At 36.9% G+C, this 11,924-nt stretch overlaps 1 pseudogene across 1 annotated transcript; it reads left to right on the top strand.

Moving 5' to 3' along the window:
- Positions 1-10,167: 10,167 nt before the first annotated feature.
- Positions 10,168-11,472, top strand: LOC149225103 (ricin B-like lectin R40G3; annotated as a pseudogene). The gene is made up of 3 exons (XR_016249119.1): positions 10,168-10,367; positions 10,603-10,725; positions 11,018-11,472. The product of XR_016249119.1 is annotated as a ricin B-like lectin R40G3 (transcript).
- The last annotated feature ends 452 nt before the right edge of the window (positions 11,473-11,924 follow it).

Raw genomic sequence — 11,924 nt, 5'->3', positions numbered from 1 at the left:
TCCAAAATGACTGTAGCAGAACAGGGCAGAGAAATAAAGGCCCAAAGAGACAAGATAAAGGCCTTAGAAAAGGAGCTGAATCTAGAGACAGCTATGGCTGACATAAAGAGAATCCTATGGGCTAAAATTGGCCAATCCATCAAACAACAGTGGAGGTCAATAAAAATAATACATGAGCAGATGGATTTGATGGGCCAAGCACAAGCGGAAATTCAGAAGGCCAAGTTAGTACTAGGTAACAAAACAGAACAAGCCAATAGGATGATAGACTTCCTAAATAGACAGGAAAGGGAAGAATTAGCAGCCATAGTTATTCCCAACAGAACAGAAGCTGTCCTCTCTGCCAAGAAAGCACTAACTCTAAGAAACTATATACAAACAGTAGAGAGGAAATTTTTTGAAATGCAAGCAGATGTGGAGGAATACAAGGCCAAAATGGGAGTGCTGCAAGCAAAAGGCCTGCCCAGCTTGCTAAGTGGTGCAGGAAAGCTGATCTCCCTAGATCAAATGGCCAATAGAATGGCAACCACTATTGAAAATCAGATTATTGCATCTGGCAGTACATCTGAACCAGCAGGGCCTCCTACAGGACAGAGTTTATATGAAAAACTTGAAGGCATGTTCTACATTGAGAATGAGGTGAATCACCTGTTTGAGACCCCTCCCAATCTTTACAAACATACAGAGGCAGAGGAAACATTGATAAAAATACGCAGGCATCAAATGCCTAAGGAGGATTGGTGGCAGTTTATGCTTCAGATTTTGCCACGGTAAGTCCAGCTGTTTGGTCACTGCCAGCTCCAGGTCACTACAAGACAAACAGCAAAAAAGGGTTAGCATTTAAAAAGCAGCTGAGTAATGACTCATCACATAAGACTATGACAGCTAGCCAAGTTTTGAACAGCGCATCTCCAACCGACTCTAACAGCCATAAAGACCAAATATCTTCTGACTATTTGACAGCTGAAGCATAAAGGAATTTCGGCTGCATTCACTCCTTCAGCTACTGCATTTCAGAGATTAGCATATCATAAATGAGATATTAACTCATTTCGTTGATATTTTTGATGTAAATTTTGTATATAAACTCCCCTGAGTAACTCATAAGGGGTTGGTAATTTTCTCTATGAGAACACTTGTATTGTACACTTTCAATTATCTAATACAAAGGGCTGGATGAGCTCAGTGATTTTCGGAAATTATTTGATGTCTGGAGGATCCTCCTGTGTTGATGCAGAATTCCTGTGCTGTCTGACGAAATAACAAGTTTTCTTCAAAACTCTGTTCTTGTTTTCTTATGTTTATCAAATCATACTTACCTCACACTAAGCTAGCAGTAAAAAAGAAAGAATAGTACAAGATTTGTTTTATTACACCTTGTGCTCAATTTTTTCTGCTGTAAATGTTTGTCTTCAGGGTTAAATATGTACATGAATTCTTAATTTCTCATGTGTCTGTTAATTCTATATGTATGAATATCACCTAGAAATTCTTAAATGCTTCTGGGTCAATATTCTCACTGTCTTACTCCAACAGTCAAACTGCAAGATTCTTAATTGCCTTGCACTAACTGGATACACTCCATTCCATCACTATTTACAAACATTATTTCTCATGCACTAATCTAGCTCTGCAGCATCACTACAGTATCACAACAGCACATCAAACATTTAAAGGACCACTGACTCCATAGCCCAATGGACTAGAACTCTTTGAAAAATACACAGGCACCTTGATTGAAATTATCATCCAAGCGAAAAACTCAAAACAGACCTGAACTTATAGCTAGCCTAAAATCATTACAAACAAAGATAAATCATAAAGAGAGAGCCCTCTCTGATTACAGTGTGGCTAGGCACTGTAATCCAAAGATTGGTTAGTGGTTACCCCGGCCGTATTCCCTTGGGAGTCATAGGGAACAACCTAGGTGTTAACACACCGATTGAGAAAACTGAGGTATGTGGTAAAGTTCCCTTGAAAAATACCCATTATCACTAATTTTGTGATCATTCAAATAGCGCTAATTGAATGATGGACTTGCTACAGCATGGAATTTACAACGGCAATGAAACTACTTGCCACAGCATGGAAATTTCAAGGGATATGGAATTCTGAAACATCTTACAGTGAAATATAAAGAAATAATGGAACTTGAAACCTTTTCTACACAAGGATGTAATTCTGAACTAAAAGACCAAAGCATGGTCTTGGGCAAAGTACCAACAATCATCAGTTTTGTCAGCTTCTGCTAGTTTGCATACTAGACTTGCTACAGATTGGGAACGTTGAAGGGGAATGGAACTCAAAACCCACACGAAAGATTGTGAAACCAAGGGATGAATTCGATGTTCTGTGTCTTATAAAGCCTTTTCTATGTTATGACATGCTAGTAAAATTTTCATTTCTCCAGTTCACACATCACTCATTGTTAATTTTGCATGCATCCCTCTCAATAATAGATGGGCTCAAGTTGCATAATCGCTAACTGCAAAGCAATGGAGCTACAGGCCATTGTGTGGTTCAATAAGCGAAAGGCTACAGAGTGACCTCGAGGCTGTTAAACATCCACTAAATCTATCAGAAACCACACAGGTTTACAAAACAGGAAACCCAGTTTCTCTTCTTATCAGTTTATAAGATTAATATTTTCTGCTTATGTTTATCTTTCAAAATTCATCTTTGTTGTTTTAATCCGAAGTATTGTGTGACAGCAAGTATACTCTGTTCTTTATTATTTCTTCTCTTATCAAAACTGGCACAAATTCTAAAGGAAACTGCTGATAGTGCAATTGTAAATCTACATATCAAGAAAATAGTTGACAAGATACTTTCATAAAACCAAAAGGAGGGTGCCACTGGAACTAACAAAAATGGAGGGATGCTTGAAATGATTTTTCTGATAACAAGGCTCTCATGAGCTGCGACCTTTGCTCAAATTGTTACCTCCCAAACCTGCACATGTTGTGGCAAAGCAGTAAAACACAAATGCAACCCTGGTGGAACAACAGCCTTCTTCTCACTTTAGGTGGTCTCTCCTCCGAGACAAGGTGCATAACCCTACGGTAGCCTAATCCAATCAAATGGTAATCAAAATGAATAGAGGATGAGGCTTAGGACAACAAATCTGAATGCTGATATTTACTCCAATGTATTTCAGATTTGTAATAGCAAAAGGAAGAGTTGATTTTATTTATTTTTCAGATAGGTTAAGGGAAAGATTAATGTCTAAAACACTATTGGGCTTATGTATTATGGAGTCTATAAGGCAACCAATGCATGTTGATTTCTCAAGATGACACGGAAGGATATAGCCTAGATGAAGAACCCAGAGTAAACATATCTGGCTGGCCATTAAAAAAGAAACTTCTTGAGGTGAATCCGGATGTAGAAAGACCCCCAACATGCATAAAGGGTGTGCCTACCAGAAGATCATGTAAATTATAGCAAATCTGAATCAAGAAAGAAGACACATAACAACATTTTCTAGGAATGGTAGACTTAAATGGGGAATGAACCACAATTAAAATTCTTCTTACAATGATTAGAACTATGAAGCTTCCAGCCCTTGAATGACAGGATAGGATTCCTGAGGAATAGAATTAAAATAGTTTCTAGGATTCCTGGGAAATAGAATTAAAATACTTTCTAGGATTCCTGAGGATACACACACATAGCAGGTGCTTTCATTGAACTAGGGCATGGAATGTAGCACAGGGTTCAAGGAATGATTGTGACTGGAAATCAGTCAGTGCATGGTGCTATGATAGTTTGGTATCTCTCAATTATAAACATGAATGAACAAAACAAGGATTAGGCTTTTTCTCACTAAGTAGTAAGAACAAGAGGTACAAATCTGCATAGGTTTTCTTTTTGAATGCATAAATAGATTTGGCTCCATGAAAAACCCCTAAAACACTGGAACTGTGCGGATTCATCAGCTGAAAGCTGCAATTCCAACAATTTCTAATTGGATTTAGGCAAAATTTGTTAATAAATATGACCAAATATAGTCTAGAACATTGAATGTTTATACTTTGAATCTATGACTCGAGACCATTGTATCATCCCCAAAAACAGACCACTATGCCTGCATGATTGACCTTCTTGGCCATTCTGGGTGCTTGGGTGAGGCCGAGAAAGGAGGCCATGAAGCTTTTGTATTGTGGGGACCTTCAGGTAGGGTATGTCACCTATGCCAGTCTCTTGCAGGGATGTGTTGACACAAAATCCTTGGCAGAGGGTAAGTGGATCCATACCCATATGATAAACAGTGGGTTAGAGCCAAATGTATTTGTAGAAAACAATCTCATCAACATGTATGCTAAATGTTTTAATGAAATGTATGAGCGGAATGCTATTACAGGATATGTTAAACAAGGTGCAATTGAGTTTGCTTTGCCAAATGTTTGATGAAATGCTTGAGAAGGTCTTGGTTTCTTGGAATTCAATCATTGCAGGATATGCAAACACTGGGGATGGGGAGAAGGCACTTGGTTATTTTTTCCGAATGTTGAGGGCAGGGATGAGGCCGGACTGGATCACTTTCACTAGTGCTCTTGGTGTTTGTGTTGGTATTGAAGATTTCATTGCCTTTTCTTTGTTCTAACACATCTCTTTTGCCACGGGTAGTGGAATGTGAGTGTAATGATTGCCTGCTATAAATTTCACATATATTATGGCAGCACCGAGAATCTTTGAGGACAGACTACTAGTAGAGTTGTGATGTAAACATACATTGTAGAAAGCCCTTTCATTCAAGTCTAGTCCTGCTTAGCAAATGGTCACCCTAAAAAAACATGGCCAACATTCATTGGATTGCATCTGTTCATGTTGTCAAAGGAATCTTTCCTTTAAGGAATGCCTTGTTCAAAGTGAATGAAGGAAATCAAAGCAACAACATTTTGTGGCAAAGGATTTCTCTATTAGAATACACATAGCTGGTAATATTGATTACAGAGTCTGAGTTGGTTAGAGCATTGCATCAGCCTCTGAAACAACAATGGTCAAAACTTGCACAAAAGTAAAATATATATAAATCCACTCTTCACTTCACTACTTTGTGAATTGTGACAAAGTAGAATCTTACATCATCTAGAGCTGAAGACTGTTTAGATACTGTTAAGTTGAGCTTCTCAAAACTTGACAGGGACGTTTCATCAAGTGCATGGGCTAGATTATGCATATCTTTGATGCAAGAACTGTATGTTGTCTTCAATTTCCCCACTCTCTCTGTTAGTCATCCTGTTACCTTCGGCAATATGTTATAAAATGACATTGTAAATGAGGACTACTTATATTAACAAGGAAATGGAGCCAAAACCAAAAGTCAAATTCTTGTTTACAGTCTTGTGTTAACTGCTTTTTAATAGAAACAAAAAGCTGTAATTGTTCTTCCATACTTCTTAGCTGTTGTTTCTATTGTGAGACTGAATCCGAAACTGATCTACGTAGCATATATATTTTCAAGCCTGAAGTATCCTCAAAAGGGAATGGCCATAATAATCAGAAATAACAAAGTCCCATGGGATGGCCATGCATTTATGAAGCATATAGAGGGAATTATTAATTTTCAGTTATCGATTTTCACCATGCATTTATAAAGCATATAGATTTTAACCATGCATTTATGAAGCATATAGGTGGATTTATTATTTTTGAAGCTATGGGTTTGGCATTATGATAGATTCATTACCTTACATCAAACAGCTTTGAGAGGTTTTATTCTTTTAAATTTATGAAAATTTGACATTATCTTATCTTAAAGATTGCACCCTGGATGCGGTCACTTTTTTCCTTTCATGGTATTAGCATTATGTAAGGGTAACACAGGAAATCTCTCAACCAAAAAGAAACGGCATCAGAATTTTTTTTGGGTAAGAATTTGGCGATTATTTTTTTTTCAGAAAAACTGATCATATAGGTGTTTGAATGGTTTTTTTTATGGTGGAAATGGATTCATAACCATCAAAAACCACCTAGATACCCAAAATCCTAAAGTTTGACAGTGATAACCCAGCTATTCCAAAATTTCTGCCGGATTTTGACAAAAATCGTGAATACTCTAAAAGAAACAAGTTGATTATGGAAAACCAATGAAAAGACTTTTTACAAACAAATATATTTATAAAGAAAAGGCAAGTGCACACACAACCACAAACCTGAAACAAGAAGGTATGTAGTAGATGGCCAAGAACCAAGCACATTAACAACCATTGAAAACACTCATATTCAGTAGTCATATAAACATCTCTTAAAATTTTCATCGTATAAGTCTCCAAAATCTAAATATTTCTTCTAAACCACATTTGAGAATGTTCTTGAAAAAAAGAAAATTGTTGGTTAAGAAACTTTACATACGAGAGTGAACCATGAAAGCAATAACACTCACCTCAACTATTCCAATTGTTACATTTATTTTTTTAAGGTTAGCATAACATTACATATTACATATGTTCACATTCTTCAGCCAAAAAAGATTTAGAAACAAAATCCTCCTTCACAACCATTCACTGAACAAAAAAGATTTAGAAACATTGGTGGGAAATTTCCCATTCCAACATATTGTTTGAGATAATTTAATTAGGCCAAAATTACATAAATGCAAAAGCATTTATATTAATAAATTTCCATACTATGCATGAAATATTTTAACTCTTATGAGTTTTAACCTTTTAGTTGGGTTAACATACTTGTTCAAGGAAATATTCTAGCAAGATTGTGCAATCACATTCCTCAATCTATTCGCTAAAAAAAGTGGAGGGTAAAACCTAAACATAGATTTACTGATAAGGAGTAAAACCTAAACAACAAAAGTCATGACCTTGCTGATAATGGTATGATGGCTGTGTGTGAGAATACCTAATCTAGATTCCATACATAAAATGTGTACTATTTAGCAAAAGTGGGCACATATCAATTAAGCTAGTCCAACTCAAATATATATGTTTGATAAGATATAAATTTTATATCAATTACACAAATGATCAATGGTATGATGGTTGTGTGTGAGAATAACTAATCCAGATTCCAGACATAAAATGTGTATTGTTTAGCAAAAATGGGCACATATCAATTAAGCTAGTCCAACTCAAATATATATGTTTGATAAGATAGAAATTTTATATCAATTACACAAACGATCAAATCAGGTCAATGGGACCCAAAGGTACATCAAGCTACAATGACCATGTGGGAGCGATTAGGCATCTCCTAGATGGGTAAATTACAAAGGTGAGTTGGACACCCTGAATTTCTATGTCGTCCATCTCCCTTATGATTGATTAAATACTGTACAAAACAAAATCTTGTCAAATAACAGAGATATTTAAATTTATTTTGATTCTTGTCTACCAAAGAATATCTGTACAAGTAAAAGCTAGGCCCTTGCATGAATTGGTGGAAAACTGGCAGCTGCTTCACTAGTTTGCTGAAGTGACTGAATTGCCAGTCTCGGGCAAGAGAATTGTTTGAGCAGTTCTTGAAGAGTCCCAACTGTGAAGGATTCTAAGAAGAGAACGAGCTTTCTTTTTTGCTTTAGGATTACCAGATGTGAGAAGATTATACATAGAAGGCATTAATGATGGCAATCTCAACAAACTATTTACAATTTTCTCACTTCCATTGCAACACAATGATAGCAAAACAGAAATAAATTGTCCTTGCATTTAGCTGAAGATGAACCCAATCTTAAATGGTTGACTATTAGAGGGATTGCAGAGGTTTCGCTAACTGCAAGTAATCCTCTTAGCTCTCTCACAAGAACAGCCAGAACATCAACTGCATATTTTCTAGTTTTTATCTAAGAATCCCTTTGTAGAGGAAAAACTAATGCAAGATTTGGAGGAAGTGGAGTGGTCACATGGGAGATCTAGCATAGTAGACCGTCATGATGGATGTGATTTCTTGGAGAAATATTGACATTTCCTTACTTATGACACACTGAGCATGAGCAGGATCTGCTTTGATTTAAAAAGACTAGGTCCTTACTATCATGATAAATCCACAAGCACAAGATCTAAAATACAAAGAAGTCAAGCCAAAATAGAGTTGTGATCTAGGAAAACTATTGGGATGAAATCCAAGGTGGAGACGGGAAGAGTGACTGGGTGATTGAGAAATAAGTGTTATTAAGAATAAATTGCTTATAAGCATAGTAAAGAAACCTTTCATCACTGATCAACAACCAACGAACAAATCACATAGCATATCAATATCTCTTCAGAAACAAAGATCTGAGAAGGTGTTTGGAAGGATCAGACAACATCATAATGTATTGATGATAATCACAAAACCATGAACCAGTTACTTTTCTCAAAATACATTTGTCCATGTACATGGAATATATTACATTTGTCCATAAATTTGTCTCCCATACAAAAAACCGTAATCATTGCATGTTGGGGAAAAATAAAACATTAATAGGTTCTTCTTTAGTGAAAGAACCATGCTATGATAAACCCCAGAAAAATGATAACAACAACCCATTCGCACAATGGGGATTTATATTGATGGTGATCAATGATTTCTGTTGCAGTGGATGGTGATCCTATGTCATATTTGACATCTACATATGTGCTTAAAAATTCTCTGGACATTATATCAGTGGACATCTTTTCAGTATCTGCAGAGCGATTGATGGTAAAATGTTGAAATTGACAACTCCAATTTATTGCTTCCTTATGAAGAGGTTTTAAATTGTCCTTCCGAACCTGATAGATGCCTTTCATCTGATTACATATCAACTCCGAGTTGGTGAAGACTTCAATATCATTGACATCATGTTGTTTTGCCTCTTTTAACCCTTCAACAAGGGCAATGTAATATGCCTCATTGTTTTTCGTCATTCCAGGCACTTCTCTCTTTCCATGAAATAAATGATTTGTTGCCATATTGTAAAGGACAAATTTAATAACTGCTCAACCTGGATTTGGAAAGCAGGACACTTCAATGCATAAACGCCACTTTTGCACCATTTTTTACACTTCAAAAACCTGAAAAATAAATAACAATAAATTCATGTTAAACCAGTAGACAATTATCTATTTCCTAATACTCAACATGTTTTTCAATCATATATAATTAAAAAAAGCAGATAATTTGTGTTCATTTACACTGGAACACTTTCAATACTGGCAACTATTCTGCAAAAAACACATTTAGCAATCACCACTTTATATAGATGAAATGCTCATTATAGGACCCAAATACATCTATGAGTTTTAAAATAAATGATACTGAATTAGGCTTCTCTGGTTTTTGAATGCCATATGCAAACTCTAAAAATATTTATCCTTACCGACTGTCCATACACCAAAAACCACATAACCCTAGACTAACAGAGCATTGTCTAAGCAAAACATGATTCATGTATATGCCTTATGTGTGACAGAAATGCCATTTGTCATATAACATCACAAGAAATTTATTTAGCCACTCTACATGAACGGTTCCTTCACACTACACTTGTTAAAGGTTGAACTTCATCAACAACATTTGGAACAACTTTTCTATTACAATTGGGGGATAGGGTAGACTCTGAAGCTATCTTTGGGTTGAAGTAATAACACTCCACCACTCTCCTACCAATATTATGGGCAGTTTTGTGTTGTGCCTTGTGGATCATTGATGTCTAGGTGTCATGCCTTGTGGATCATCTTTGGGTTTGATGTGATAGCATCTTCCTTAGTTCTGATACTAACATTGCAAGAAGTTCCTGTGTAATGCCTTGTAGAGCATCTTTGAAATTGGCTCTAGCTTTGACTTTTGCATTGCAAGCAATTACTGTTGTAATGTCTTATAGAGCATCTTTGAAATTGGCTTTGGCTTTTGGGTGTCATCTATGTGATGTTGCAAGCTATTTTCAAACTCATGTAAATTTTGATGTTGCAGTGCATGCTGATGGAAATGTCATGAAAATGCTTGTGGGGAATAAGTTTGATTTAGCTCATATAAGGGAAGTTCCTGTGGAAGATGGGAAGAAGCTTGCCGAATCAGAGGGGTTGTTCTTCATTGAGGCCTTGGCTCTGGATAATACAAATGTATTGTCTGCATTCCAAATTGTGGTCAAGGAGATTTACACTAATGTGAGCAAGAAAATGCTGAATTCGGATTCCTATAAGTCTCAATTGTCCGAGATTTGAGGTGGCTATGAATGTTGTGTGTGCAGGTCTAAGAGAATGCATAACCCATTTGGACACCACCACCCTGAGCACCAACAGCCATATCAGGCTCCTCATGGGAGTCAATATCCACAACCTATTCAAGGAGAGATTGTGAAGATATACTGTGAAGCCAATCCTGATTTCTTCTTGGCTAGTAGAAATGGCAGTGTTGTCATGGCTCCGGCAAATGAATCAGACCCAAGCCAGGTTGGTGACATCATTTTTTCTCTCTTTGAACAAGACCCAAATCAGTTTGGTGAGAGAGATTAGATTTTTATATGTATGTGTGTGTGAACTAGACCCAAATCTGGTTGATGGTAGAGATTAAATTTTGCTCTCTGTTTTTGTAAACAACCCAAACACAAACAAGGTTTGTGACAAAGATTAGTATTTGTTGTGTGTATGTGAAATGATTGGTCGATTATATGCTTTTGATCCACAGCAATGGATCATGGATACTTCATGGAGTGTGAAGGCCAAGGACGATGAAGGATTTCCTGCATTTGCCCTTGTAAACAAAGCTACAGGCTAGGCATTGAGGCATGGACGTGCAGAGAAGGATAAGGTCAGTTTTGTCATAAGGGTTACTATCACGAGTTTATGCAAGTCTATTCTGACATAGATAATAGTGATTTCAATGGGATTGTTGAGAAGGGCCTAGGCATGGATTTATGATATAGAGAATAGTGCTCTCTACGAGGGGGCTTCTGCAGGGCTTAGTGATATAGAGATCAGTGCTTTCGATAGGTCTACTATGAGGGGCTTATGAAGGGATTTAAGGATCTAGCAGAATATGTTACCTTATGAAGGGATTGGGTGATCAATAGGGTTTTTATGCATATGCTTTTGATCTGCAGGTCACCTTGGGTCCTTACCACCCAGATGATTTGAATGAGGCTGTGCTTTTCACCCAAAGTGCCGATGTGGGTAAGGGTTACCAGTGTATCTGACCTGTCCACAACACCCATCTTAATCTAGATGCTAGCGCTGGAGATGATAAGCATCATGTAGCCCTGCGTGAGGGAGCAGAGATTGTTCTGTGTAAGTGGAACAAGAAGGAGAGTCAGAAGTGGAAGATCAGCCCAATATGTAAGTTATATGATCCATACTAATATGCTGACAAAACTATTACTATATTATTTTATCTGATTTGGGAAACTGTCAAGGATTAAAAAGAAATGTTGGGAAGGAGTTCTATTATGGGTGGTGTCTAGCAAGTAGTATGTATGGATGCACGCCTGTTATGTGGTGCTGTGTACAATTTGGGATTCTTGATAACTGAAGCCATGACAGTTCTAAAATGGCTTTTGAATTTGTGAGTGCCAATTTTTAATTTAGGGTTTCACTGCAATGCTATAAACCACCTTAACTCAGGGTTTTGGAATGCCAGGGTCTTGGGCATTATGGGCTGCAACAGAGCTGTTTACAATGGTGGTCCCCTAATCCATAGTTTTTGTTGAATGTTGTTGAACAAATATACTTGGCAGATTATAATCATGACAAGGCAGAGCAGTCTGTTCTGTGGACCGTAAGTGCAGATGTTGGAAATGGGTATCAATGTCTGAGGCCTGTGAACAACATTAATTTGAATATGGATGCGAAAGCTGCAGATGGCCATGTTGGAGGAATACGTGATGGAAATGAACTCATCCGCTTTGAGTGGAAGAAAAAGAGCAACTAGAAATGGAAGCTCCAACCCATCAATTGTAAGCAATCTAACAATAACAAGTTGCCTTTCAAGCTCTTTATTGAAAGTAGCATCAT

This window comes from Pinus tabuliformis, chromosome Q (assembly GCF_031772625.1).
Source record: "Pinus tabuliformis cultivar Carrire ecotype Pingquan chromosome Q, CPIR1, whole genome shotgun sequence".
NCBI lineage: Eukaryota > Viridiplantae > Streptophyta > Pinopsida > Pinales > Pinaceae > Pinus > Pinus tabuliformis.
This window is presented reverse-complemented; position numbering and strand designations above follow the sequence as displayed.